A 23,091-nucleotide genomic window follows, 5' to 3' on the forward strand; every position below is an offset into this window, starting at 1 on the left:
TCTAGCGCCACTGTCTTATCAACTGCTAAAGTCAGTCAATCAGATCACTTCGCGGGCGAACTCAAATGGACTTTTTGAGGCGGTGTTGTAAAATCTGCACGTGACATAAGAACGGTTTGAGAGCCCTGCCGAGAAATCAACGTCAAACACAAACACACCGTGGGTGTCAGCCGTGTCCCATAGCGTACTTGCTATGGTGTGATCCTGCCAGCTCGGAGGTCTGTATTCAACCCCCTCTGTCGGGCTGAGTGGCTCAGACGGTTGAGGCGCTGGCCTTCTGTCTCGAACCTGGCAGGTTCGATCCTGACTCAGTCCGGTGGTGTTTGAAGGTGCTCAAATACGTCAGACTCGTGTCGGTGGATGTACTGGTACGTATCAGGACTCCTGGCGGCATAAATTCCTGTATCTCGGCGTCTCCGAAAACCATGAAAATTATATATTATCTTATAAATAAAATTCTAGGGTGTCCGCTGTCCGTATTGTTATTTCTTTCGCCAAATTTTGATATATTTATCCGTTTTAGGTCAATCCGAGATCATATCAGAAGTTTTTAGTTTTCGTGTCTCTTTCTCAGTTTGTTCCACCATCACGGATAAACGGCTGAATATATCTCAACCAAACTTCATATTTAGAGTCTACTCAACCAGGAGCAGTTATCCACATGCAAGTCACTGAATAGACTAGGGGTTTATAGGACGAGTAGAACAGTGTTTTTTCCAGTTTTTCTTATACTATTGATTATACGTCGACCAAACCTTATATTTAGAGTCTACCCAGAAGCATGTTCCGATATGCGTATCTTTTAAAAATCCCTGAATTGACTGGGGGTTTATAGGGAAACTAGAAGAGAGTTTTTAATTTTTCTCTTACACCATTAATTATATGTCCACTAGACTATATAAAGGGTCTACTCATTCAGGAGCATGTTCCGATATGCATATCTTTTAAAAATCACTGAACAGACTGGGGGTTTATTGGATGACCAGGGAAATTTTTCAATTTTCATTTATACTATTGATCATATCTCGATCAAAATTCATATTTAGAGTCTATTCATTCAGGACCAAGATACGATATGCATATCACTTAAAAATCACCGAACAGACGGGGGGTTTATAGGTAGACCAGTAGAATATTTTCAATTTTCTCTTACACAATTAATTATATCTCGCCAAAACTTCGTGTTTTGGGTCTCCTCATCCAGGAACAGTTTTCATTATGCATATTGTTTAAAAATCACAAGAAACTGGGGGTTTGCAGGAGGACCAGTAGATTTTTTCAATTTTCTCGTACAGTATTGACCAAATTTCATATTTAGAGTTCAATCATCCAGAAACAAGTTTGGGCGTTTCGCAGATTTTACATATAATCAATACCGCAAGAGGAAATTAAAAAGGGATCTCTTTTTTTCTTCCTATAAACCTCCAGTCTATTCTGTGATTTATAAATGATATTCATATCAAAACCTGCCTCTGGATGATTATTTGACTCTAATTATGAAGTATATTAGAGATATAGTCAGTAGCATAAGATAAAATTAAAAAAACGATTCTGGTCTTTCTCTAAACCTCAGCATTTCAGTTATTTTTAAACAATATGCATTTTGAAACCTGCTCCTGGTTGTGTAGACTCTAAACATGAAGTTTTGTCGAGATATAATCAATAGTGTAAGAGAAAATAGAAAAAGAACCTCTACTGGTCTTCTTATGAACCCGCAGCCTGTTCAGCAATTTTTAAATAATATGCATACCGAAACTTGCTCCTAGATAATTAGACTCTAACCCTTTCAGACCTGAAAGAAAACTGGAGGCGTGAATTTTTGTTTGTATGTCAAAAACTGACTAAAATGCTCCTCAATACACATATTGATATTTTTATTTTACAAAATAAAAACTAACATCCGAAAAAAAGGACCCACACAATTGTGCGTATCAAAATTCAAAACCTCGTTGTACCACATACGATGTTGTATCTTCAAAATTTACGTTCACTAACCAATGTACACACTTCATTGAATATATTCCGGTATTCAGTAAAGCTTCTAGATTAATATAAACGCAATAAATAAATACTTACTTTTGGCACTACTGCTTCTCGCCATCTCGTCGATCAACTGTGCTTTTTAAACTCTTCTTCCTTCGCCCTGGCGGTCAAGCGCATACTAAAAACAATTGAAATAGACGCCACGTGTCCCGCACAATCACTGCAGTCTGGTCTAGCGCCGAAAAAACATCAAATACGGTCAGGGATAAACAAAATACGAACCCGCACAATTGTGCGTACTCGGTCTGAAAGGGCTAAATACAAAGTTTGGTCGAAATATAATCAATAATGTAAGATTGTAAAATTGAAAAAGTATCATCTTCTGGTCTTCCTATAAATCCCCAGTCTATTCGGTAATCTTTAAATGATAATGCGTCCATTCTTCAGGAGCTTAAGATTTTAAACCGTCTTTCTTCTTGTGTCAATGAAAGAAACAATGGACACATTGCGAGACGACCTCGAAAATATCTAGAGAAGTTGAACATGGAAGGGAAGGTTGAGGGGAGTAGACCACGTGGTGGGACTGCTACCAGATGGATAGGACAAGGGAAGACTATCACCGCTTTATCTTTCCAGTGTTCCGTGAGGACCGAAGATCGTCCGGGATGGCGAAGCGACAGCAGAGATATAACCAGCAATGCCAGTAGAGTCACGACACTCAGAAATGAGTAAATCGATTTGTGATTATGATGTCCATTTCACTAGGGTACGACTCATTGGGTGAATGGTCAGCGTTGAGGCCTTCGTTTCAGAGGGTCCCGGGTTAGATTCCTAGCAGGGTCGGGGATTTTAATAAACTTTGATTAATTCTTCTGGTCTCGGGACTGGGTGTTTGTGTTTGTCGCAACACTTTCCTCTTCATATTCAAGAAACACACTACCAACCACCACAGAAAGACGCAATAGTGATTACATCCCTTCATATAGAGGTGGTGTCAGGAAGGGCATCCGGTCCTAAACAGGGCCAGATCCACATGTTCGATACAGTTTGCACCTGCGACCTCACAGGTGTGAGAAAAGCGGTTGAAAAAGAAGAAGAATGCTTATCGAATCCTGGTCCTGAATGAGTAGACTCTATTATGAAGTTTAGTCGAGATATAATCAGTAGTATAAATGAAAATTGAAGAACATTTTTTCTGGTCTTCCAATAAAATGCCAGTCCGTTTAGTGATTTTTAAAAGATAGCCTATGTATATCGGAACATGCTCCCGAATGAGTAGACTCTAAATATGTAGTTCGGTCGTCCTACAAACCCCCTGTCTTTTCAGTGATTTTTAAATTACATGCATGTCGAAACCTGCTCCTGGATGAGTAAACTCTAAATATGAAGTTTGGTTGAGATCTATTCGGCCGTTCACCCGTGATGGTGGAGGAAACAGACAAGCAAACAGACTGACAGACACGAAAGCTAAACACTATTGTTATGATCTCGGGTTGATCTAAAACGGAATAATATATCAAAATTTGGCGAAATAAATAAAATTACAGACGGCGGACTCCCTATAATTTTATTTAGGAAATAATAATTCCACTGTCATTGCAAATTTAAATTGATTTCCGCATATCAATTTCGTATTCAAACTTGTGTAATAGTATTGGTCGCAGGAAAGATCACACTGTCCTGTAATGTGCAGCGAACAGTGGTGCGATTCGTTAGCCTGTAAATGTTTTCAATGAGATTTAGTGTGTGCTGTATGACGAGCTGTGATCACAAATGTTCCCCAGAGAGCCGGTGACACAAAGCACACCCGTATTCAACGAACCGCAAAACTAAAGTGAGGTCCAGTCTGATAGATACCCCTTTGACTCGTGCACGTTGCCGTGAGTCTCATAATAAAATGTAATGCCATTTCGTTGGAATTTGTGTACAGAGTAAAGTCTTCAGTGAAATACAGGGAAGCCTCCGTATCATGATATTGCGTACCGTAACAGGCGATATTTCATTAAATCCTCATGTGTACCTAGTGAGTAGTATAATTGGACAGTTCGGCCGCCACCTCCACCTCAGGCTCCCAGAGGCCACCTCCACCTCCACCTCAGCCAGAGGCCTCCCAGATGCCTCCTCCACCTCCACCTCAGCCAGAGGCCTCCCAGAGGTCTCCTCCACCTCCCGCGGGAAATTTGAATTTGTAAACAAAGCCACGTGCTTTTTGACAGCTGTCATCGACAACAACGCATCGCTAACCTCAGTACTGCCATCTTGACGGGCCTAAACCTCAGTAGTGCCACCTTAACCTAACTTGCGCGTGGTAAACAAAGCCACGTGCTTTTTGACAGCCACGTGCTTTTTGACAGATTTGTAAACAAAGCCACGTGCTTTTTGACAGCTCTCATCAACAACAACGCATCGCAAACCTCAGTACTACCATCTTGACGGGCCTAAACCTTAGTGGTACCAACTTAACCTAACTAGCATGAGGTAAACAAAGCCACGTGTTTTTTTGACAGCCACGTGCTTTTCGACAGATTTGTAAACAAAGCCACGTGCTTTTTGACAGCTGTCATCGACAACAACGCATCGCTAACCCCAGTACTGCCATCTTGACGGGCCTAAACCTTAGTGGTACCAACTTAACCTAACTAGCATGAGGTAAACAAAGCCACGTGTTTTTTTGACAGCCACGTGCTTTTTGACAGATTTGTAAACAAAGCCACGTGCTTTTTGACAGCTCTCATCAACAACAACGCATCGCAAACCTCAGTACTACCATCTTGACGGGCCTAAACCTTAGTGGTACCAACTTAACCTAACTAGCATGAGGTAAACAAAGCCACGTGTTTTTTTGACAGCCACGTGCTTTTCGACAGATTTGTAAACAAAGCCACGTGCTTTTTGACAGCTGTCATCGACAACAACGCATCGCTAACCCCAGTACTGCCATCTTGACGGGCCTAAACCTCAGTAGTACCAACTTAACCTAACTAGCGCGAGATAAACAAAGCCACGTGCTTTTTGACAGCCACGTGCTTTTATGACAGCTGTCATCCGCCATCTTTAAACTACAGAGCACCGTGCTGCCCTCTTTCGTCACCTGTCATCGGCAGTGCTGCCATCTTGACGGACCTAAACCTTAGTGCTACCAACTTAACCTCACTAGCTCGAGATAAACAAATCCACATGCTGTTTGACAGCCACGTGCTTTTTTGATAGCTGTCATCCGCCATCTTTAATCTATAGAGCACAGTGCTGCCCTCTTTAGCTACTTACCTTTGAAATGTGGTGGCGGATAATTTGAAAAATGCTTTTCGACAAGCAGGCATCTTTAATCCGGAGAGAACAGTGCTGCCCTCTATGTGGTGGCGGCAAATTGAAAAAATTCCACGTGCTCTTGTTTGAAAACAAACTCACGTGCTTTTTTGACAGCTGTCATCTGCCATCTTTGAGCACAGTGCTGCCCTCTTTAGTTTGAAATGTGGTGGTGGTAAATTCCACGTGCTCTTGTTTGGAAACAAAGCCACGTGCAGCTGTCATCCGCCATCTTTAATCAACAGAGCACTGTGCTACTATCATGCGGGCAATTTCATTACCTGTTATCCGCCATCTTTAATCCACAGAACACCGTGCTGCCCTCTTTATGGCTACTACCTTAAGCACGTAGTAGCGGACAATTTGAAAAGTTCTGTTAGCTATCATCAGCCATCTTTAATCAAGAGAGCACCGTGCTGCCATCTTTAGCTAGATACCTTTGAAATGTGGTGGCGGCAAATTGAAAAATTCCACGTGCTCTTGTTTGGAAACAAACTCACGTGCTTTTTCGACAGCTACCATCCGCCATCTTTAATCAACAGACCATAGTGCTGCCCTCTTTAGTTTGAAATGTGATGGCGGCAAATTCCACGTGCTCTTGTTTGGTAAACATAGCCATGTGCTTTTTTGACAGCTGTCATCCGCCATCTTTAATACAGAGAGCACCGTGCTGCCCTCTTTATCGTAGTAGATGTAAATTCGTCACCTGTCATCCGCGGTGCTGCCATCTTTAGCTAGATACCTTTGAAAAGTGGTGGCGGATAATTTAAAAAGAAAAATTCTACAGCAGCCCTCTCTCGACGCTAATTGCGTAAGATGGCGGCTATACATGCCTCCTTAAGGGTGCTTACGCAAGATGGCTGCTATACACAGGTTCTTATGAGACGCCCTTGGGATGCTTGCGCAAGATGGCAGTTATACATGGCTCCTTATGAGATACCCTAGGGATGCTTGCGCAAGATAGCGGCTGATCTTATGGGACGGCTTAAGGGTCCTTGGACAAGATGGCTTGAGACGCCCTAAGGATGCTTGCGCAAGATGGCGGACACAAGATGGCAGCTATACATAACTCCTTATGAGACGCTTTAAGGGTGCTTGCGCAAGATAGTTGCTACTCTTATGAAGAATGCTAGCTTAGAGGCTAACGTGTCGTGATAGTTCGATTCATTAAATTTAGGGCTTAAATGCAAAATGTTAAATATATCGAAAACGGTGCACCGTAGAGCAAAACGGACAAAATTTTTCTGCCTAATACCTAGGTTCGCAGTATGAGGAACCAGAAAATCATAGTCTAATGATGGGATCAACGGTTCGGTTCCTACTTAGGCCGTTTGGCATTTGCTCTGTTTTAGCTTGTATTGAAGCGAGTCTTCGTAACATGATCAGGTCTAGCTATGGTAGAGAGTATAACGTACCGTGCAGGTTCGATTCATTAAATTTGGAGGCTTAAATGCAAAATGTTAAATATCTCGAAAACGATGCATCGTAGAGCAAAACGGACAAAATTTTTCCGCCTAATACGTAGGTTCGTAGTATCAGGAACAAGAAAAAACATAGTCTAATGATGAGATCAACGGTTCGATTCCTACTTAAGCCCTTTGGCATTCGCAGCTATCTATTTCTACAAGATGGTGGCTGCTCTTATGAGAAACAAGATGCCTTGAGACGTCCTAGGGATGCTTACGCAAGATGGCAGACACACAATGGTGACTATACATAGCTCCTTATGAGACGGCCTAGGGGTGCTCGCACAAGATGGCGGCTACTCTTATGAAGAAAGCTAGCTTAGAGGCTACTGCGCAAGATAACAGCTGCTGTTATGCATGTCGTGGAGGGCAATTTGAAATTCTATGTGCTTAATCAACAGAGCACCCTGCTGCCCTCTTTAGCTGAAATGTGGTGGTGGATAATTTGAAGAATTCTTTTGACAGCTATCATCTTTAAAAACAATGGCGACTATACATAGGCTGTTAAGGTCTTATCATTCTCCTCCTCCTCCTCCTCCTCCTCCTCCCCCTCCTCCTTCTCTACCTCCTCCTCCGCCTCTTATGTCAAGGCATAGCTTTATATCGAACAAGTTTAAACCTGCATCGCGAAGGCAAGCGTGTGCAGCGATAACATTATTGTGCATGTTTAGACTTTCGAAACATAAGAAGAGTAGAATCAAACGCTGTACTCGATACGACATGTGATCAGAACATTGATTGATGCGTTCAGAAAAACAAAATAAGTGATCAAGACTAGAATCGAACAATGTACTCAATACATCATGTGTTTAGAATATGTCAGGGGATACGCTTGTTCTAAGAAGATCAGATTGAAACATAACAAGACTAGAATAGAACACTGTAATCGATGTTGTTAACTTCAACATGTGATCAGAACATTGATTGATGTGTTCAGAACACAAAATAAGTGATCATGACTAGAATCGAACACTGTACTCGATACAACATGTGATCAGAACATTGATCGATGTGTTCAGAACACGAAATAAGTGATCAAGACTAGAATCGAACACTGTACTCAATACAACATGTGTTTAGAACATGTTAGGGGGTACCCTTGTTCTAAGAAGATCAGAATGAAACATAACAAGACTAGAATCGAACACTGTAATCGATGTTGTTAACCTCAACATATGATCAGAACATTGTTTGATGTGTTCAGAGCAAAAGTACAATTTTGATGATTTGCTTAGTGTAAAATCAAAAACTATGGAAACACACTGTGCACATATCGCGTAGCTAACTCGCTCAGTAAGCAATATTGCAAAACTACAACTTCAATGATTTGCATAGTGTAAAAATCAAAAACACACTGTACCCATACTGCGCAGCTAACTCGCTCGGTAAACGATATAGCCAAAGTATAACTTCAAATTATTTACCTTCCATCATTCGTCTTATGTGTAAAAATCAGTCGAACAAGTTATCGCATAAACATGGCTGAAAAAAATCGTGATAGGGTATGGAACCCAGGGGTTACATCTTATCAGAAGGGCAAAAAGGATGAAAGGACTCTTCCTCCTCCTTACCGCACATTCCTTGAAGGGCTAATGGGCTGAAGGGCTAATGGGCTAAAGGGCTAAAGGGCTAATGGGCTAAAGGGCTAATGGGCTAAAGGGCTAAAGGAGCAACAACCTCGTCGATCGCTATCAGCAAGAACGCTTGTACTTTGTTAAGTGTAGAACATTAATCTTTATTTGTAAATGGTTTCATGTTCAGAACAAGGAATGGAAAATCCCCGAGGTGCGATGAGTTACGTTTTTCGAACTAGTGTTTGGAACACTGAACTTTTCAAGATGATAGCAGAGAGTTTAGCAATGTTCTGTTGTTGGATTTTAAATTCCGCGCTACAACATGCATAAGGTGGTAGCCTTGAGGTTTACCGCCGTAAAGATGGCAAGAGTGAGGTTAACAATGTTCTGTTGTTGGATTTTAAATTCCGCGCTACAACATGCATAAGGTGGTAGCCTTGAGGTTTACCGCCGTAAAGATGGCAAGAGTGAGGTTAACAATGTTCTGCTGTTGGATTTTAAATTCCGCGCTATAACATGCATAAGGTGGCAGCCTTGAGGTTTACCGCCGTAAAGATGGCAGCAGTGAGGTTAGCGACGCTCTATTGTCCTTCAAAGTGAGGTTAGGGTTCGTCAAGAAGACAGCTGTCAAAAAAGCACGTGGCTATGTTTACCAAACAAGAGCACGTGGTCGTGACGTCACGGTCACGTAATCAATCCTTAGCTCGACGTCGTTAAGAGCAGTATTAGGGTTAGCTATGCTTAAAAGTCTTGGGAACAGAGCAGCAGTATGAATTGCTATGTTTCAAAGCGTGTACACATGACCTATCGATTTTACATGCATCGACCATCGAACTAAACTTCATCCGCTAGATCGTGCTGCTATCTTAGCATAACCTATACCCATAAAATTAAAGTACAATGAATAGCCATGTTTCAAAGCGTGTACACATCACCTATCGATTTTGCACACATCGACTCTCGTACTAAACTTCTTCCGCTAGATTGTGCTGCTATCTTAGCATAACCTATACGCGTGACCTTAAGGTACAAAGAATAGCCATGTTTCAAAGCGTGTACACATTACCTATCGACTTTGCATGCAACAAATATCGTACTAAACTTCTTCCGCTAGGTTGTGCTATCTTAGCATAACTTATACACATGAACTTAAAGTACAAAGAATAGCCATGTTTCAAAGCGTGTACACATTACTTATTGATTTTGCATGCATCAAATATCGTACTAAATTTCTTCCGCTAGATTGTGCTGCTATCTTAGCATAACCTATACCCATGAACTTAAAGTATAATGAATAGTCATGTTTCAAAGCGTGTACACATCAACTATCGAATTTGCATGTATCGACTCTCGTACTAAACTTCTGCAGGTAGATTGTGCTGCTATCTCAGCATAACTAAGACGCATGAACTTAAAGAACAAAGAAGAGCTATGTCTCAAAACGTGTACACATTACCTATCGATTTTGCAAGCATCGACTCTCGTACTAAACTTCTTCCGCTAGATTGTGCTGCTATCTTAGCGTAACCTATACGCATGACCTTAAGGTACAAAGAACAGCCATGTTTCAAAGCGTGTACACATTACCTATCGACTTTGCATGCAACAAATATCGTACTAAACTTCTTCCGCTAGGTTGTGCTGCTATCTTAGCATAACTTATACACATGAACTTAAAGTACGAAGAATAGCCATGTTTCAAAGCGTGTACACATTACTTATTGATTTTGCATTCATCGAATCTCGTACTAAATTTCTTCCGCTAGATTGTGCTGCTATCTTAGCATAACCTATACCCATGAACTTAAAGTACAATGAATAGTCATGTTTTAAAGCGTGTATGCATCAACTATCGATTTTGCATGTATCGACTCTCGTGCAAAACTTCTTCAGGTAGATTGTGCTACTATCTTAGCATAACTAAGACGCATGAACTTAAAGTACAAAGAATAGCCTTGTTTCAAAGCGTGTACACATTACCTAATGATTTTGCAAGCATCGACTCTCGTACTAAATTTCTCCCACTAGATTGTGCTAAAATCGTGTAAGTGTGCTGCTATCTTAGCATAACCTATCGATTTTACATGCATCGACTATCGCAAGCATAACTAAGACGCATGAACTTAAAGTACAAAGAATAGCCTTGTTTCAGAGCGTGTACAGATCACCCTGAACTTCTTCCGCCAGATTGTGCTGCTATCTTAGCATAACTTATACGTATGACTTTAAGGTACAAAGAATAGCCATGTTTCAAAGCGTGTACACATTACCTATCGACTTTGCATGTATCGACTCTCGTACAAAACTTCTTCCGCTAGGTTGTGCTGCTATCTTAGCATAACTCATACACATGAACTTAGAGTACAAAGAATAGCCTTGTTTCAAAGCGTTTACACATTACCTAATGATTTTGCACGAAACGACTATCATACTAAACTTTTTCCACTAGATTGTGCTAAAATCATGTAAGTGTGCTGCTATCTTAGCATAACCTATCGATTTTACATGCATCGACTATCGTACTAGACTTCTTCCGCTAGAGCATGTAGCAATCGCTTTTGTGTATCCCAAACCCCTGTGCACGAACTTAAAGCATAAAGATGAGCTATGTTCTAAAGCGTGTACACATCACCTATCGATAATGTATGTATCGAATATCGTACTAAACTTCTCCTGCTAGAGCGTACGAGTATCGCTTGTGCGTGCACGAACTTAAAGCATAAAGAATAGCAATGTATAAAAATCTTGTAAACAAAGCGGCAGCATTACGTATAGTCAAGATTAAATGCGTGCACACATCATGTATCCATGATGCACACAGTACTAAACTTATTCCATTAGAATGTACAAAGTTCGCATGTGTTTGTACTGCTATCTTAGCATAGCCTATGTGCATGAACTTAAAGCATAAAGAATAGTTATGTGTAAAAAAAATCTTGTGAACATAGCAGAGTGTTAACTACGTAGGTGTAGACATTGAACTTTACATGCTGAGGCAACATACTACGTGACCGTGACGTCACGACCACGTGCTCTTGTTTGGTAAACATAGCCACGTGCTTTTTTGACAGCTGTCTTCTTGACGAACCCTAACCTCACTTTGAAGGACAATAGAGCGTCGCTAACCTCACTGCTGCCATCTTTACGGCGGTAAACCTCAAGGCTGCCACCTTATGCATGTTATAGCGCGGAATTTAAAATCCAACAGCAGAACATTGTTAACCTCACTCTTGCCATCTTTACGGCGGTAAACCTCAAGGCTACCACCTTATGCATGTTGTAGCGCGGAATTTAAAATCCAACAACAGAACATTGTTAACCTCACTCTTGCCATCTTTACGGCGGTAAACCTCAAGGCTACCACCTTATGCATGTTGTAGCGCGGAATTTAAAATCCAACAACAGAACATTGCTAAACTCTCTGCTACCATCTTGAAAAGTTCAGTGTTCCAAACACTAGTTCGAAAAACGTAACTCATCGCACCTCGGGGATTTTCCATTCCTTGTTCTGAACATGAAACCATTTACAAATAAAGATTAATTTTCTACACTTAACAAAGTACAAGCGTTCTTGCTGATAGCGATCGACGAGGTTGTTGCTCCTTTAGCCCTTTAGCCCATTAGCCCTTTAGCCCATTAGCCCTTTAACCCTTTAGCCCATTAGCCCTTCAGCCAATTAGCCCTTCAAGGAATGTGCGGTAAGGAGGAGGAAGAGTCCTTTCATCCTTTTTGCCCTTCTGATAAGATGTAACCCCTGGGTTCCATACCCTATCACGATTTTTTTTCAGCCATGTTTATGCGATAACTTGTTCGACTGATTTTTACACATAAGACGAATGATGGAAGGTAAATAATTTGAAGTTATACTTTGGCTATATCGTTTACCGAGCGAGTTAGCTGCGCAGTATGGGTACAGTGTGTTTTTGATTTTTACACTATGCAAATCATTGAAGTTGTAGTTTTGCAATATTGCTTACTGAGCGAGTTAGCTACGCGATATGTGCACAGTGTGTTTCCATAGTTTTTGATTTTACACTAAGCAAATTGTTGTAACCAAGGTTGAAGTTTACAAAACACAACTTTTATTGCTTCACTTTATGATATTTACACAAATAACTGAAATTTATTTTGAAGCAAAAAGGAATATTGAATCTTGAGAAAAGTCTGTCTTTATACAATATGTACAGGTTTGCAGTCTTTATATACACTTCTATCTTGAAAAGATAGTCTTTGTGAATTGACACGTTGATAGTCGAGAACTATCTGGCACACTAACATAAATGTTCATGAGAGTCCTTGTTGGTTGAAGTGCCTGAATTCCTAAAAAGCAAGTTCAATTGATTGAAGAAATTCCACCTAGCGAAACTAAGGGAGCTTGCATAACTTAGGGAATGAAAATGGCTTGTAAAAGAATTACGGAACATAGGCAGCGGAAACAGGTAAGGGAGCGGTGACCGGAGGTGAAACCTCGTACTGCCAGAAATTCAGTCCACCTGGTCGAAGCACATTTTCAAGAGGAGTAGCCTCCGTGCTCGACGTAGGGTGTATTCTGGAGCTGGACACCGGGGCAAGTGGGCAAGTGAGTAGGCCGGGAGCTCCTATTTATAGTACACTCGATGGTCAGGCACGCGCACTGAGGGCTGCGCGTCGAAGCTAGCAGAATGATACACAGGCGCGTGTGCAGCTGGCTGGCTGAGCGAGAAGAGAGCGCCGGACATACAACACCCTCCCCTCCTAAATGCGCCGGTACGGCGTGAAACGGCGGCGGCGCTGGCGGCGACTGCGATGCTGGGGCGGAGCTGCTGATACCTCTGTTGTATTGTCCGGAGCTGGAACTGGGCGGAGTGGCGCTGTCTCGTCCTGAAAGGAACCCATTGTTATTAAGTGATCTAAAGCTCGTTCAGCAATAGATTTATCAGGTTTAGCAATAGCATCAATAGCTGGACAGGGGCGGTAGCGCAGACGTATCTGATCTTGATGGCGGCAGATACGTTTCTCCGTAGTCTGTATCTCGTAGAGACGATGACCCAAAGATCTGCAGATGACTCCAGGTATCCAGAGTGGGTTGGATTTGAATGTCCTGGTGTAGACCTTGTCGTTGAGGGAGAACTTCGTTGGTGAGGTCTTATGCTGGGCCGGAAGAGGCTGTAACAGAGAAAGTAAAGTTCTGTGAGGTCGTCCATGGAGCTTCTGTGCAGGAGTGATATTATCAGCGCCGGGTAGAGTTCTGTAGTTGTTTAAGAGTTGGAGCAAGGCTTGGTCTTTAGTTAAGCCTGAAGAGACAGCTTTCTTCATACTTCTTTTAAATGTTTGTACGAAGCGTTCAGCTTCACCATTAGATTGAGGGTGAAAAGGTGGTGCTAGGATATGACGAATGCCATTATGTGTACAAAAGTTCTGAAAAGCAGTAGCTGTAAATTGAGGTCCGTTGTCCGAAATGAGTACTTGCGGTAAACCTTCTGTAGTAAAGATTTTCTGGAGAGCACGAATGGTAGCTTCGGTTGTAGTAGTCGAATGCATATCCACTACATATGGAAAGTTTGACAGTGAATCGATGACTATTAACCACATGGAATTGAGGAAAGGACCTGCGAAATCGATGTGAACTCGTTCCCATGGAGTAGTAGCAGGAGGCCATGAAGCAAGATCAGAAGACGGGGCGTTCTGATTCGTTTGACATTGCTCACAATGACGTATTAGCTTTTCGATGGCGGCATCAATACCGGGCCAGTAGCAGTGTTGACGGGCGAGTTGCTTTGTTCTGGAGATACCCCAATGGCTTTGGTGTAATAATTCGAGAACTTGTTTCTGTAGGCTAAGTGGGATAACCACTCGGAAGATGGTGCCTGCTTCTAGTAGTACAACTCCGGCACGAGTCGTGAGACGATGCTGCATACGATGATAAGGTGCCAGGTGGGCAGGAAGTGTGCTCTGAAGAGGCCAACCGTTGCGGATGTAAGTACGTACAGTAGCAAGTGTACTGTCCTTATCCGTAGCTTTAGCTATGCAGGTAGCATCAATAGGAAAACTGGATACAGTATCTTCAAGTTCTATGTCCAACTGAAGACATTCAGATTCTTGAGAATCGAAGGCAGTATCAGGACCAACGGGTAAGCAGGAGAGGGCATCAGCATTACAATGCTGGGATGTGGCTCGATATACAATCTGATAGGAATAATCAGAAAGGAACATGGACCATCTTTGAAGCTTTCTGAGGGAATTCTCTGGGATCTTATTACCAGGATGGAATAAGTGTACGAGAGGCTTATGATCGGTAATGATCAGGAAATGGTTGCCATAAAGATATTCATTGAAACGGCGAATACCAAAGATGATGGCTAAAGCTTCTTTCTCTATCTGTGAGTATCGACGTTGATGGTCATTAAGTGTTTTCGAGGCGAAGGCGATGGGGCGTTCTTGTCCATGACGATCCTTCTGGGAGAGAACTGCACCGACACCGTAGTCTGAAGCGTCAGTAGCTAGCGTGATGATCTTGTCGGGCTGAAAATGAGTGAGTTGTATAGCTTGAATTAAGGCGTTGTTGATTGTTTTCCATGCCTGTTGGCATTGCGGAGTCCACTGAAACTTAACACCTTTTTTACGTAGAGCGTTTAATGGAGCTGCCACTGTAGCGAAGTGTGGAATGAACTGAGTATAATAGTTCGCTGTGCCTATGAAGGACTGAAGCTGCTTGAGGTTCTGAGGTGCTGGCATGTTTACTATCGCGGAGACATTCTGTATACTAGGACGAATTCCATTTTTATCAAGTATATGTCCGAGGTAGTGAACTTGAGGCTGAAAGAAGGTACATTTAGCGAGATTCGCTCGTAGGCCATTGTCTTTCAATTTCTGGAGAAGAAGGCGGAGATTGGTTAGATGTTCCTGATGATCTTTTCCAGTAACAATAAAATCATCCAGGTAGTTAGCACAACCGGGAATGGAGGCGGTGAGTTGAGCCAAATAGCGCTGAAAAATAGCCGCTGAGGATGAAACACCGAATGGGAGCCGCTGGAGCTGGAGCAGTCCGAGAGGAGTGTTGAGTGTGAGAAATTTCTTAGATTCTTCGTCTAAAAGTAGCTGGAGATATGCTTCTTTAAGATCAACTCGAGAGAAGAATTGTCCACCAGAGAGACGACGGAATAAGTCTTCTGGACGTGGAATAGGAAATATATCGGTTTCGAGTTGTGCGTTGACTGTAGATCGAAAATCGCCACAAAGTCGAACATTACCATCAGGTTTCTTGATTACCACGAGTGGAGTAGCCCATTGACTAGAAGTAACTGGTACTACAATTCCAGTTTGTATCCATCTTTCTAATTCTTTCGTGACCTGGTCTTGAAGTGCTAGGGGTACTGGACGTGCTTTGAGGAAGCGAGGCTTAGCTCCGGATTTCAGCTGTATGTGAGCTGTATAGTCTTTTGCTGTTCCGAGCTGAGAGTCGAAGACTTCAGGAAACTGCGCTAGGAGAGCGGTAACGTCAGAAGTAGGATGCAATGTAGATACGACGTTAATGTTGTCATGTATCTGGAAACCAAATAAGTTGAATAGATCCATGCCCATAATGTTTGATGCAGTGTAGTTGTTAACTACGAGAAGAGGAATGGCCTTCTGAATTCCTTTATAACTAGCCTGAAGCTTAATTTGACCTTTGATGTCAATTTTCTTCTTGTTAAACGTCACGAGCTGGATGTCAGCTGGAGAGCATGAAGGTGAACCTAAGTCGTGGTAGGTAGTCAGGTTAATAATAGAGACAGGTGATCCAGTGTCTAATTGAAAATCGACAGATCTATCAGAGAATGAGAGAGGAATGATGATTTTGTGAGAATCCTTTGTGGGAAGAATAAGATTGATCTGATCAACTTCCATGTCTTGGCGGGGCTGTATATGCTTCCGGCGCGCTGCAGTAGTCTTAGCAGGGCGGGGCGAACTTTGACAGACAGTCTGAATGTGTCCAAGTTTATTACATCGTTGACAAGTAGCTTTGAAAAAACGACAGTCACGACGTTCATGATGCTTGAAACAACCTCGGCAGGAAGGCAGGAGTTTCGAGGTGCTTTTAGAATTGGGCTTCCGTGTAGCATTACGATAGGGAACCTGGCGAGAATGCTTGGTGGAGAGCGCCTTATCCGTACGGTTCACTGTAGCAGAGGACTTGCGGGCCTGAAGCGAGACTTGTGCAACTTCGTGTGGAGAAGCTATGGCTGCGGCAGTCTTGGTAGTAAGCTCATAAACCGTAGCAATACGCTGGACGTCTTCTAAAGAAGGGTTACTTTGCTTGACAGCGTCAAAACGTATTTTGTCTTCAGGAGTATGTAAAATTATCATGTCCCGAATGAGAGAATCAGTGTAGGATGAACCACAACCGTCCTTGGAGCAGATGAACTGGCAGGGTTTAGCTAGACCACGCAATTCAGTTATCCATTCAGTATGTGTCTGATGGGGTTGCTTTCTGCTCTGAAAAAATTTATAGCGAGCAGCCACTATGTGAGGAGCTTTGGCATAGTGTTCCGTGAGACGGGCTAAGAGCTGCGTGAAGGGTACCTCAGATAAGTGTTCTTCTGGACTTAATTTACGTAGTAAGTCACACGTAGCATTGCCAACCGAACTAAGAAATAGTGCGCGGCGGCGTTGATCATCTGTGACAGAATGGCAGATGAAATGCTGTTGCAAGCGGGCTAAATAAACTGACCATTCTTCCTTAGCCGGATCAAAAGCAGAGAACGGAGGAATAGCTGATGGCTGTGTAGAGACAGAAATAGCTTGAATAGCCTGAAGTAATGCTGCCTGTTGTTGTTGCATAAACTGTTGTTGTTGCTGCTGTAAGGCTTGGAAGACCGTAGCTAGTTGTTCCGCAGTAGCCATTGCGAGATGCGTGCAAGAAAGAGTAAGGTAAGCTGTGTGTCAGAACTGGTTGGAGTGTCGTGGTTGTTTAGCACGTCGCCGTAGAGTTGACAACTGGGCCCGTTGAATTGTAGTGTTGGCTTCGTGTGTACCTCGCCGCTATAGAGTTGGCGACTGGGGCCGATGAATTGGAGTGTCGCTTTTTTACCTCGTCGCCATAGAGTTGTGTTGTAACCAAGGTTGAAGTTTACAAAACACAACTTTTATTGCTTCACTTTATGATATTTACACAAATAACTGAAATTTATTTTGAAGCAAAAAGGAATATTGAATCTTGAGAAAAGTCTGTCTTTATACAATATGTACAGGTTTGCAGTCTTTATATACACTTCTATCTTGAAAAGATAGTCTTTGTGAATTGACACGTTGATAGTCGAGAACTATCTGGCACACTAACATAAATGTTCATGAGAGTCCTTGTTGGTTGAAGTGCCTGAATTCCTAAAAAGCAAGTTCAATTGATTGAAGAAATTCCACCTAGCGAAACTAAGGGAGCTTGCATAACTTAGGGAATGAAAATGGCTTGTAAAAGAATTACGGAACATAGGCAGCGGAAACAGGTAAGGGAGCGGTGACCGGAGGTGAAACCTCGTACTGCCAGAAATTCAGTCCACCTGGTCGAAGCACATTTTCAAGAGGAGTAGCCTCCGTGCTCGACGTAGGGTGTATTCTGGAGCTGGACACCGGGGCAAGTGGGCAAGTGAGTAGGCTGGGAGCTCCTATTTATAGTACACTCGATGGTCAGGCACGCGCACTGAGGGCTGCGCGTCGAAGCTAGCAGAATGATACACAGGCGCGTGTGCAGCTGGCTGGCTGAGCGAGAAGAGAGCGCCGGACATACAACACAAATCATCAAAATTGTACTTTTGCTCTGAACACATCAAACAATGTTCTGATCATATGTTGAGGTTAACAACATCGATTACAGTGTTCGATTCTAGTCTTGTTATGTTTCATTCTGATCTTCTTAGAACAAGGGTACCCCCTAACATGTTCTAAACACATGTTGTATTGAGTACAGTGTTCGATTCTAGTCTTGATCACTTATTTCGTGTTCTGAACACATCGATCAATGTTCTGATCACATGTTGTATCGAGTACAGTGTTCGATTCTAGTCATGATCACTTATTTTGTGTTCTGAACACATCAATCAATGTTCTGATCACATGTTGAAGTTAACAACATCGATTACAGTGTTCTATTCTAGTCTTGTTATGTTTCAATCTGATCTTCTTAGAACAAGCGTATCCCCTGACATATTCTAAACACATGATGTATTGAGTACATTGTTCGATTCTAGTCTTGATCACTTATTTTGTTTTTCTGAACGCATCAATCAATGTTCTGATCACATGTCGTATCGAGTACAGCGTTTGATTCTACTCTTCTTATGTTTCGAAAGTCTAAACATGCACAATAATGTTATCGCTGCACACGCTTGCCTTCGCGATGCAGGTTTAAACTTGTTCGATATAAAGCTATGCCTTGACATAAGAGGCGGAGGAGGAGGTAGAGAAGGAGGAGGGGGAGGAGGAGGAGGAGGAGGAGGAGGAGAATGATAAGACCTTAACAGCCTATGTATAGTCGCCATTGTTTTTAAAGATGATAGCTGTCAAAAGAATTTTTCAAATTATCCACCACCACATTTCAGCTAAAGAGGGCAGCAGGGTGCTCTGTTGATTAAGCACATAGAATTTCAAATTGCCCTCCACGACATGCATAACAGCAGCTGTTATCTTGCGCAGTAGCCTCTAAGCTAGCTTTCTTCATAAGAGTAGCCGCCATCTTGTGCGAGCACCCCTAGGCCGTCTCATAAGGAGCTATGTATAGTCACCATTGTGTGTCTGCCATCTTGCGTAAGCATCCCTAGGACGTCTCAAGGCATCTTGTTTCTCATAAGAGCAGCCACCATCTTGTAGAAATAGATAGCTGCGAATGCCAAAGGGCTTAAGTAGGAATCGAACCGTTGATCTCATCATTAGACTATGTTTTTTCTTGTTCCTGATACTACGAACCTACGTATTAGGCGGAAAAATTTTGTCCGTTTTGCTCTACGATGCATCGTTTTCGAGATATTTAACATTTTGCATTTAAGCCTCCAAATTTAATGAATCGAACCTGCACGGTACGTTATACTCTCTACCATAGCTAGACCTGATCATGTTACGAAGACTCGCTTCAATACAAGCTAACAGAGCAAATGCCAAACGGCCTAAGTAGGAACCGAACCGTTGATCCCATCATTAGAATATGATTTTCTGGTTCCTCATACTGCGAACCTAGGTATTAGGCAGAAAAATTTTGTCCGTTTTGCTCTACGGTGCACCGTTTTCGATATATTTAACATTATGCATTTAAGCCCTAAATTTAATGAATCGAACTATCACGACACGTTAGCCTCTAAGCTAGCATTCTTCATAAGAGTAGCAACTATCTTGCGCAAGCACCCTTAAAACGTCTCATAAGGAGTTATGTATAGCTGCCATCTTGTGTCCGCCATCTTGCGCAAGCATCCTTAGGGCGTCTCAAGCCATCTTGTCCAAGGACCCTTAAGCCGTCCCATAAGATCAGCCGCTATCTTGCGCAAGCATCCCTAGGGTATCTCATAAGGAGCCATGTATAACTGCCATCTTGCGCAAGCATCCCAAGGGTGTCTCATAAGAACCTGTGTATAGCAGCCATCTTGCGTAAGCACCCTTAAGGAGTCATGTATAGCCGCCATCTTACGCAATTAGCGTCGAGAGAGGGCTGCTGTAGAATTTTCCTTTTTAAATTATCCGCCACCGCTTTTCAAAGGTATCTAGCTAAAGATGGCAGCACCGCGGATGACAGGTGACGAATTTACATCTACTACGATAAAGAGGGCAGCACGGTGCTCTCTGTATTAAAGATGGCGGATGACAGCTGTCAAAAAAGCACATGGCTATGTTTACCAAACAAGAGCACGTGGAATTTGCCGCCATCACATTTCAAACTAAAGAGGGCAGCACTATGCTCTGTTGATTAAAGATGGCGGATGGTAGCTGTCGAAAAAGCACGTGAGTTTGTTTCCAAACAAGAGCACGTGGAATTTTTCAATTTGCCGCCACCACATTTCAAAGGTATCTAGCTAAAGATGGCAGCACGGTGCTCTCTTGATTAAAGATGGCGGATGATAGCTAACAGAACTTTTCAAATTGTCCGCTACTACGTGCTTAAGGTAGTAGCCATAAAGAGGGCAGCACGGTGTTCTGTGGATTAAAGATGGCGGATAACAGGTGATGAAATTGCCCGCATGATAGTAGCACAGTGCTCTGTTGATTAAAGATGGCGGATGACAGCTGCACGTGGCTTTGTTTCCAAACAAGAGCACGTGGAATTTACCACCACCACATTTCAAACTAAAGAGGGCAGCACTGTGCTCAAAGATGGCAGATGACAGCTGTCAAAAAAGCACGTGAGTTTATTTTCAAACAAGAGCACGTGGAATTTTTTCAATTTGCCGCCACCACATAGAGGGCAGCACTGTTCTCTCCGGATTAAAGATGGCTGCTTGTCGAAAAGCATTTTTCAAATTATCCGCCACCACATTTCAAAGGTAAGTAGCTAAAGAGGGCAGCACTGTGCTCTATAGATTAAAGATGGCGGATGACAGCTATCAAAAAAGCACGTGGCTGTCAAAAAGCATGTGGATTTGTTTATCTCGAGCTAGTGAGGTTAAGTTGGTAGCACTAAGGTTTAGGTCCGTCAAGATGGCAGCACTGCCGATGACAGGTGACGAAAGAGGGCAGCACGGTGCTCTGTAGTTTAAAGATGGCGGATGACAGCTGTCAAAAAAGCACGTGGCTGTCAAAAAGCACGTGGCTTTGTTTATCTCGCGCTAGTTAGGTTAAGTTGGTACTACTGAGGTTTAGGCCCGTCAAGATGGCAGTACTGGGGTTAGCGATGCGTTGTTGTCGATGACAGCTGTCAAAAAGCACGTGGCTTTGTTTACAAATCTGTCGAAAAGCACGTGGCTGTCTAAAAAACACGTGGCTTTGTTTACCTCATGCTAGTTAGGTTAAGTTGGTACCACTAAGGTTTAGGCCCGTCAAGATGGTAGTACTGAGGTTTGCGATGCGTTGTTGTTGATGAGAGCTGTCAAAAAGCACGTGGCTTTGTTTACAAATCTGTCAAAATGCACGTGGCTGTCAAAAAAACACGTGGCTTTGTTTACCTCATGCTAGTTAGGTTAAGTTGGTACCACTAAGGTTTAGGCCCGTCAAGATGGCAGTACTGGGGTTAGCGATGCGTTGTTGTCGATGACAGCTGTCAAGAAGCACGTGGCTTTGTTTACAAATCTGTCGAAAAGCACGTGGCTGTCTAAAAAACACGTGGCTTTGTTTACCTCATGCTAGTTAGGTTAAGTTGGTACCACTAAGGTTTAGGCCCGTCAAGATGGTAGTACTGAGGTTTGCGATGCGTTGTTGTTGATGAGAGCTGTCAAAAAGCACGTGGCTTTGTTTACAAATCTGTCAAAAAGCACGTGGCTGTCAAAAAGCACGTGGCTTTGTTTACCACGCGCTAGTTAGGTTAAGTTGGCACTACTGAGGTTTAGGCCCGTCAAGATGGCAGTACTGAGGTTAGCGATGCGTTGTTGTCGATGACAGCTGTCAAAAAGCACGTGGCTTTGTTTACAAATTCAAATTTCCCGCGGGAGGTGGAGGAGACCTCTGGGAGGCCTCTGGCTGAGGTGGAGGTGGAGGAGGCATCTGGGAGGCCTCTGGCTGAGGTGGAGGTGGAGGTGGAGGTGGCCTCTGGGAGCCTGAGGTGGAGGTGGCGGCCGAACTGTCCAATTATACTACTCTAGTGAGTTGCTGTATGATACGAGCAGCGTAGCTGTGAGCTTAAATTCGGGATCTTCGGCACACCTGAAGATGATTTTTCTTGGTTTTCCTATTTCACACTAGGCCTTAATTAACGGCACGACCGTTTCCTTCCCTTTTCTAGCTCTTCCTTATGGTGTTGTCGCCGAAAACCTGTATGAGTTAAAGCGACGTTAAACCACAAGCAAAATAATAAAAAGTACTAAAATTAGTAATAATTTCTGCCTGGTGTTAAAATTTACTCCAATCATTTTACCTCTTCAAGGTACGGAATGAAAACTTGTAGTAGTAGTAGTAGTAGTAGTAGTACCGTGCGCGTAGAGGCGCGTGGCTGTAAGCTTGCATCCGGGAGATAGTAGGTTCGAATCCCACTATCGGCAGCCCTGAAGATGGTTTTCCATGGTTTCCCATTTTCACACCAGGGAAATGCTGGGGCTGTACCTTAATTAAGGCAACGGCCGCTTCCTTCCAACTCCTAGGCCTTTCCTCTCCCATCGTCGCCATAAGACCTATCTGTGTCGGTGCGACGTAAAGCCCCTAGCAAAAAAATAAAAGGTAGTAGTAGTAGTAGTAGTAGTAGTAGTAGTAGACGACGACTCGCTCTTAGGCCTGAGAACTCAGCCCTGCTCACCCGGGATGGTATTTCGTATTCTGTGTACTGTTCTTCCTACGCTATTGCGAATTATGAGTTAAAACAACTCATGTCCTGAAACACCCCAAAATGTAACACTGTACGGATGATCCTTTCAACACATAAACAATGCACTTACAAAGTTTAACTTTCCCATGAAAATATTATTTCATACAGAAGATAACCCCACCTTGAGGAGTATGAGTCGACGAAAACGGTTGAGCCAGAATAGGAGACTGAAGGTGGAAGCTAGAAAGAACATCCTGCGTTAAATCACTGGTAGCACGTGAGGCTTTCAATCGGAAACCCTAAGAACGACAGCTTTTGCATTATGTTACACTGCTAGAGAATATTCCTGCCCAGTTTGGTAAAGATTTAATCTATC

Source organism: Anabrus simplex, chromosome 5, assembly GCF_040414725.1.
Source record: "Anabrus simplex isolate iqAnaSimp1 chromosome 5, ASM4041472v1, whole genome shotgun sequence".
NCBI lineage: Eukaryota > Metazoa > Arthropoda > Insecta > Orthoptera > Tettigoniidae > Anabrus > Anabrus simplex.